Here is an 8,021-nt window from a genome sequence, read left to right as displayed (position 1 = left end):
TAATTTCTAGAATGGAAAAAGAGTTTAGTCAGTCATCACACCTGGGCTTCACAGAAATAGAGATGCATCACACTTACTACACTTGGGAGGTGCGATGCATACTATGTTACAATGGAAGATAGTGCGATGGTCCAGAGAGCGCAACTGAAATGGGTTTTGGCTCAGATGTGCAACTGTTTTCAATGAGTTAAGCTGGGCTTTGATGAACAATAAAGAGAAAAGTATGAAGGAGTGTCTTGAGAGGTTACTGAGCTACCAAAAGGCCATCTAGATGTGCTTGTAAGTCAAATTTTTAATTCATAAACTAAACCAAAGATTGACTAAAGTAGCATTCATCTACTATGCAATTGCAGAGAAAGAGCAGTTCGAAGGCTACCTGGCTGACTTCAAACTTTGTCTATAGTTTATAAAATAAACAATAACAACAAACAAACTTTCCCTAGTGGAGTCACCAATTTGTTTCTGGGAAAACTAGTATTGCTAAAGAATGCTAGCCCTCTAGGTTTGGCAGCTACCCTAGAAACAACAATTTAAAGCAATTCAACGATTTCTTCTATGTGTAATAGATAAGAGAAAGATAATGGAACCAACCTAGAACTTTTGTTTAATCCCTTGCTTGCTCTCTCTCCCCTTTGATAGATCTCACAACTCCTCCCTGTACTTAACATGCTTGGATAGTACCTGCACAAGTGCAGCAACAAACAACCGTCAAAGCATTGTGATCTTTTACAACATAAACATTATAGAATCAGATATATAATGAACAAATGTTAGCATTCACAAATAATATCATTTACAATTGCGCAATCACATGGAACAAAACTTGAAGAACTTTATTAATAGAAGGGAGAGTTACAACCTAGTTGTCTGATCTAGCATCATCCAATAGAAGGGAGAATTACAACCCAGTTGTCTGATCCAGCATCATCCTCCTAGCTTCAATCCTTCTTCACCTAATGAAATAGCAAGATCACTCCAACAATAAAATGCTCTTTCCTCAATTACAAACTATCAGCACTTCCTTGCAATTCACAACATTCCAGCTTCTAGATCTCTTGAATTGGAGATCCATTTATAGATGTGTACAAGGGTGTGAGTCATCCATGGGGTTTGATTAGTTTCATTACACTTGTTACAATTGGTTCCATTTGGAGATTTCTTAGATCCCTTATTCATCCTTGGGCGAATTCAGAGAGGCAAGTGGCACATGAGAGGTTTCTAGAAGATTCCATGAGCAACCACCTAGAAAACTATCTCGTACATTTGTCCATCCTCTCCCATCATACCCTATAGAAGGCCTAATCAGTATGAATCGCATCCTAGCAGTGTACCACTCAATATGCATCGCACTTTTCCAATGGAGCAGTCAGTATGGTTTAATTTAGGCCATTTCTAGATGGTTTCTCATATGGAACTTTTGGGGAATGATGTATTCAGATGACTATGTTCCTTTAAGGTATGAAACAACTCTTTTAGGGGTTGATGAGCCCTAGTTTATTGACATATAAGTTTGGGGTTGATATGCCCAAATATGTCTATAACAGTCAGTCCTCAAGTTTTCTTTGTTTTTCAACTGAAAGATTGCTTGCCATGAATGTTGCCATGTATCCATGAATTGCAAGTGTTCACCTGTCTCTCAGTAGTTCAGGTTTGATGCCCCCTAAGAGAGCAAGGTCAAAGGACACTGTCAGAAGCGCAACTAGAGATGCAGTTGAGCAAGTTTTTTATGAGTTTGCCGATTTATGAAAGCACCAAGATGCTCATAGACAAAGACATCAAGTTGAAATGGAAGGACATCAATGATACATTCTCAAGAACATTTGGGGAAGATATGGAAGACCACAGGGTCTATGTGAATATTCACAAGTCTAGATTGTACCGTACTGCATCCAAGTATCTTGCGTTTCCATGCGCGGACATAATACATTGAATCATCTCGCATAGTGATCTCTAGACGATGGTGTTAAGTAGCTTCAATGGGACAAAGATTGGTACATTCAGGGCACAAGACTATCAACAGATGTAGCACTCGCCATAGTCGGTGATCATAATGGAGACACCTATCAATAGACCCAGTAGCAGTGGAAACTCTAGGGATATCTTGAAAATATGGGTGAAGCAGCCAGCCAAGTTCAGGGTGACACCAGACTAGGCTTACAAGATGAAGATATGGCAGAAGGCATATCTATACTCTGTCATCTTCGCATGCCTCGTATACATCCAAGAGAGCATGGAGACCTTCCCGAAAAGTTGGGTGATGGCTTTGGACCAACTGGCCAGTGAAGGAAGATCATGCAACGAGTCTAACGTGTTGTCTCATAGGCTGAAGGGACAGGTGACAAAAGCTTGGCAGCCACCCTAAGGTCAACAAGCAGAGATTTACATGTCTATATACATTTTGGATGCAATATAAGCCCATCAGCAGTTCTGAGGCTTGAGTTTGGCATGGACATTAGCAGAACCCTCTATACAGACTTACTACATATTATTTTATGGATGCAGATTCCGTGGAGTCACCATACAATTGTCATACCATTTTGTCACTACGGTGTACAAGATGATATTTGAGAAGGATCCACCTTGCATGTCGCAAGCTGCAATGGAGGCATTGATTGACATAGCGGATTGGTATGACTCACCTCTTGACACCTTCATATGGATGTACATTGCTGAGAAGGCTCCGCATGTTTTACCGAAGTTTTCCATGGACAAGCTCATCATGAAAGAAGTGTCGTACGACATCTCGACAGTACTGTCAGTTAGGTTGCATTGGAAGAAGAAGGAACCCTGGCCTGCTCTTCTCTTGTGGATCGGGTTGTACAAGATACTAAATCTTAAGAATACTAATGCCAATACCAATGAGTTCAAAATATTTACTTTTGGCACTAGGAGTTTTAATCTGTATGACCCGCACTGCTTAGTGAAATAACATTGTTCAAGAGTGTGGTTCTGTGGATCCATGAGGCATTTCATTGGCTTAAGGAAGACCCATGGAGATATTGTCACAGCTTCTTGAGGCCCAATGAATAGTCATCATAGCTGTGGAATGGTTAGCAAAGTAGAGCGAATCAAAATCTCATAGAGAAGCGTCATCCACAACAACAGATGGTAATGTACCTATGCATGACAAAGGTAAGAGAAAGGTTGTCGAAAATGCAGACGAAGAGCAAAGTTGCAAGTTCAAAGTAGATGCACTTGTGTTGAAAGAATCTTTGGAGAGAGAGGCGAAGAGGAAACAATGCAACAGGTGGAATGCGCAAAGGAAGAGAGAGAAACAGAGGATGGAGGAAATGGTGAAGGAGTTGTAAGAGTTAAAGTAGCCACTCCATGAAGAATAAGAGTTGCACAAATAGGAGAAGGAAGCACAACAGGAACAAACACAATAGGAGGTACAACATGCAAAGATTGATGAAACTGTGCCCATACAGGTTGTAGACTCATCTGAGCAGCTGGCACAAAGAAAACAGGGTGAGTAATTTGTTGGAAATAATACTGAGAGGGGGGATCAATCATTATTTATCAAATCAATAACTTTTTCATTTCATACTAAAATTTATATACGCTAATTCAATAAAGGTAACTCGCGTGTACAGGCAACTATCTTTAAAGCAACCAACTATTACACAACATTTTTTCACTGTCCCTGTACTCCCCCTTCCTTGATCCTGAAGGACCTCTATAGTGAACCCTGCATGCTTTGCCTTCATGAAGAAACTCCCATTGTGTCCCTCTTCATGAGAAGATAAATTCCCTTTTGCACCATTTCCCCTGACACTTCTGTTTTTCCCAGTTTAGAAGAGCTACGCTAATGGCCTTTGTCTCCCCCACGCCAATGTGTAGAGATTAGCACTACTCCTTGCACCAACTAGAGTGACTAAGCTATGTTTCAATCATGCCAATCTTGTTATGTAAAGCTTTTTAAATTAGAGCCGAAGCTTCCAGCTCTAGAAGCCCCATAACAGAAGTCTCATAAATGGTTTGGCCAGATGGGGTCGAGGATGATGGTTTGGGATCCTTTCCTCTATAATGATGGAACTACCTCAAGGGATAAGTCCTTCTCCCATGAGAAGAGGATCCATCTCCGATCCATATTTCCTATATAAACCTCCCTTCTTCCTACACACAAACTAGTCACAATTGATAGTTTTGGTTGAGTGTGAGTGTTATAGTTGCAAATTGTTGATGCTATTTTGGAGTAGACTAGCAAGCTATTACTAGTTGTAGCTATGTAGTTGTGTGTGGGAGAAGTGTGTTTTGGTTTGGAGTGAAGCCTAAAGGGAAGAGCTTTAAAACTATTATTGTTTGAAGCCCTCATGGAATGCTAGTAGAAGTGTGTGGGAACTTGGTTTTGTCAGAGGAAGACTACAACGTCAAGACGAATGGTTGTAATCTCTCTTTGATATTAATACATGCAACTATCTATGGATTTCCTACGTGTTTTGTAATATTACATATCCATGTCTTAATGTTTATTGACTTGTTAAGTAGGTTGAACTGTAATCTGTCTATTATTACGCTTGTATGTTGTTGTTGTTTACCTATTACAGGAGCTTGAAGAAAGAAGCAAGAGATTGCTAGAGCCACCAAGCGAGGACATCATCAAACAGGATAAGCAACCAAGAGGTAGGCCCTCTTGATTGATTCTAACCTAATGAAATCTTCCATAGAATGTATCTATTGTGGCTAGACCCATTATCAGGCTAGAGGAATTCGTTCATGTCCGCACTTATAAGTTTACTTCACCACAAATTGGCGACTCCACTTGGGATCCAATCCTTTTGTTTGTTTTGGATTTCATGATTTCGTGAGATCTTTTCTAGTTTCACATTTTCCCTTTGGTTCTGTTTCTTTTCTCCTACTTACTAGCCTAAGTCTAAAATTCGTAGTAGTAGATTTGGTCCTTGTTTTGATTTTCTTTTTATTTATCCTTAGTCACTCTGCCAGCATGCTTAATCCACTGATAGTTGCACTAAGCAACGTGAATTTCTTAGGAACAGTCACGCCGACTAGCCTCTAGTGCTCATTGTCAGTTAGGAAGTCACTCTGATGCCTGTAAGTAAATATTAGGGCTCAACCCCAATCTTGGCGAGTGTGCTTTGCTCTTGTGTTTTTGACCCCGTGAGCTTTTTGGACTATTTTCTTCCTTATTATAAAGCTACTTTTCATTTGGTTTTTCTTGCTTGTTGGCTTGTCATCTTTCTATTTGATTGATTGAGTCATTGAGTGGCCAACAACACTAGGGCATCTATTCAGTCACCCATTCAACAGTTTGTGAACTCATTCAACAGTTTGTGAACTCACTAAGTCAGGTTGTAGGTGTCTTTACTCCTTGCATTTGTTTTTGGTCCTTTTATGACTTTCACCTCTTTTTGCAGAGGTTTGAAAAAAGTTTCGTTTACTATATTGAACATCTCTTTCCAGCATAGATTACATTGTTGGCCTTGTGTTTGGTAAATTCAGTGTTTCATTGATTTGAATGAACTTCTCTTTTAATGTTTTCAACTGCTTGAAGAGATCATTGTCTCGAAAAAAATTTCATTGAAAGATTGTATGCGAAATTTTTTTTTTGTTATTTCATGAGAAAGTATGAAATTATAGCTTCTTGCATCATTATGTCATGATAATTTGCATCTTTTTAAAGACTAGAATTGCATCAAAATTTGAAAAAAGAAGATAAATTTTAATTTTGAAAGTACTAATAGATAAGTGCTTGTCAGGAAATTAGGAATTAGAATGCATTTTTCATTAGTTTATTTTTTTGGAAAAAGTAAGGTAGTGAAAGATCATTTCATTTTCAGTTGCTTGATTGTTTTCATTTGATTCAGTAGCTTCTACCCTCTCTAGTGTAGTCCTTTCATCGAATTGAAAGGGTCTTGTTTCATTTAGCTGCATTTGAGGTTTTTCGAGTAGCATCACTAAGACTTGAAAACTCAAACTTAACTAAAGATCAACTCTAAAATGAATTCAATTACCTAAGGTGCATTTGACATTAACAACCATATCTAGAAGCTCTAGGCCATAGACATGTTCTTGTGTCTTTAAACCTAGCAGCTATCATGAGCTTTGGCATTAGATAGTGCTAGCACAGATTTTTTCTCCCCATACCATCGAGTATATAACGGTAGACCCAATTAGGTTGCAATCCTTTTATCCTTAGGAAGTCAAGTCAGCCGCCTTGTGATTGTGATACATAGAACACAGCATTTGGGGAGACTGCATGCTCGTACTTCTTGGTTCGCCAGGAGGTATTCTGCACTTCATGGTTGCTTAGTAATCATGTTTACCTAGATCATCCAGAGCAGTTATCTGATCTTTTTGACTCATTAAATTTAAAAGATCATTTGAGCACTTGTCCTTTCGATCTCATTTCCAAACGAAAGTGATAGAGTCATCTTTGTTTCTTTCTTGACTCTTAAAAAATATAAGAGCATCAGTCTTTTATGAATCTTAATAATTGATTGGCCATGATCCAAAACATCCTGTTAGTCTTTTTTACCAAATCGTGAGTTCCTTTAAAATGACATTTTAAAGCCTTGAAGTTAGTTGTTCTGTCGACTAAGACAAGGTCATTGTGGCTGAAACATCTGTTTCACCCAATTCCTCTTCCTCTCCTCCATTTGAAATATTTTCTAAGGAGACATTTCCTGAGTTATCAGAGTCACTTGAGGACCAAAATTTTGAACTAGCAATTGTTTTAAGTGTTCAACCATTGTCATCTCATCCTCCACCTACTTTCGATACATGGTCACCTACTGATCTTGGCCCAGAATCTTCGGACAATCCTGTTTGATCTCCAGAGAACTCACCAACCACTGACGATCAGCTTGGACTAGTTATCTATCCTTTGAACCCTTTTTTTGACGTTGTTGAGATATCACTGTAGCATCCTTACAGTCTATACGACCAGCTGGGTGTTCCTTTGGAACTATCCCCTAGAACACATTTGGCCATTCATCGTCGTGTGCTTTCAAACATGGAACCTGAAGGCGATGCCCCAGTCACATCTCTGTATGAGTCCAAAGTTTCTACTCCACACACTGTTGAGGTGGAATAATTGCAATTACAATTCCCTCCCAAGGTTTTCCCTTTTTTGGAAGGTATTCCTACTAGCTTGCCACCCAACTATGTGTCTTTGGGGCACTTAGTTTCAGGCACACCTATTGCCTTATCACTCTACCATAATCTTGTATGGGCGTCAGGCGTCCGGCCTATGCCAAGTACGTTCATCATGAACATGACTTCCCAATAGGCTGTTACTTCAGTCCCGATGCAACCCACCGTTTCAAATACTCTTGTATCATTGCTCCCATTTACACGTCAGTCACAGCCGATAGTTTCAAAGGTTGTCTCTGTCAGTTCCTCTGTCCCATTAGTCAATGGCCAGAATTTTCCACCACCTGGGGGGCAAAACCTGAATGTTTCTATGGTGTCAGGGGTCGCTAATGTAAGTGGATCACAAGCTCACATGCTTGGTATAAACAAGCCCTCTTCTGCTATTATTTATAACCCTGTTGATCCCACTGGATCAAGCAATGTCCAGCATCAACAGGTTGAGAATTCCGTTGGCCTGTCTGGATCAAGCAAATTTCAATATCTATAGCCCTATGGGGCTCAGGTCCGATACAAAAATCCTTACATTCCATATGGTTTTCAAGTATTGGTTAATCAACCTTACACCCTCCAATCTGGGTAGTACATTCAGCCTGGCTACAACTAGATTCCGTTCGACAATTTCCCGGGCACTATTCAACTACCCTTGCAATAGCAAGGAAAACCTTTACAACAACCAGGAAAACCCTTTTTACCGCAAGGGAAATATTTGTTGCAACAAGGGCTCTCCGCACAATAGCAAGGAAAAATTATCCCACTGTAAGGTCACCTACAACAACCACAAGGTCAATCCTTACAACAGTTGCAGTAAGCTGCACAGCAGTAGATGCAATATGCTCTGCACACCTCTCAACCCATACCCTCGCAGGGCCAACCTCTACAACCCCAGGCACAATTTTTGCAACCGCAAG

The sequence above is a fragment of the Pinus tabuliformis genome, chromosome 9 (assembly GCF_031772625.1).
Source record: "Pinus tabuliformis cultivar Carrire ecotype Pingquan chromosome 9, CPIR1, whole genome shotgun sequence".
NCBI classification, from domain to species: Eukaryota; Viridiplantae; Streptophyta; class Pinopsida; order Pinales; family Pinaceae; genus Pinus; species Pinus tabuliformis.
The sequence above is the reverse complement of the archived record's forward strand: the minus strand, read 5'-3'. Positions refer to the sequence as shown.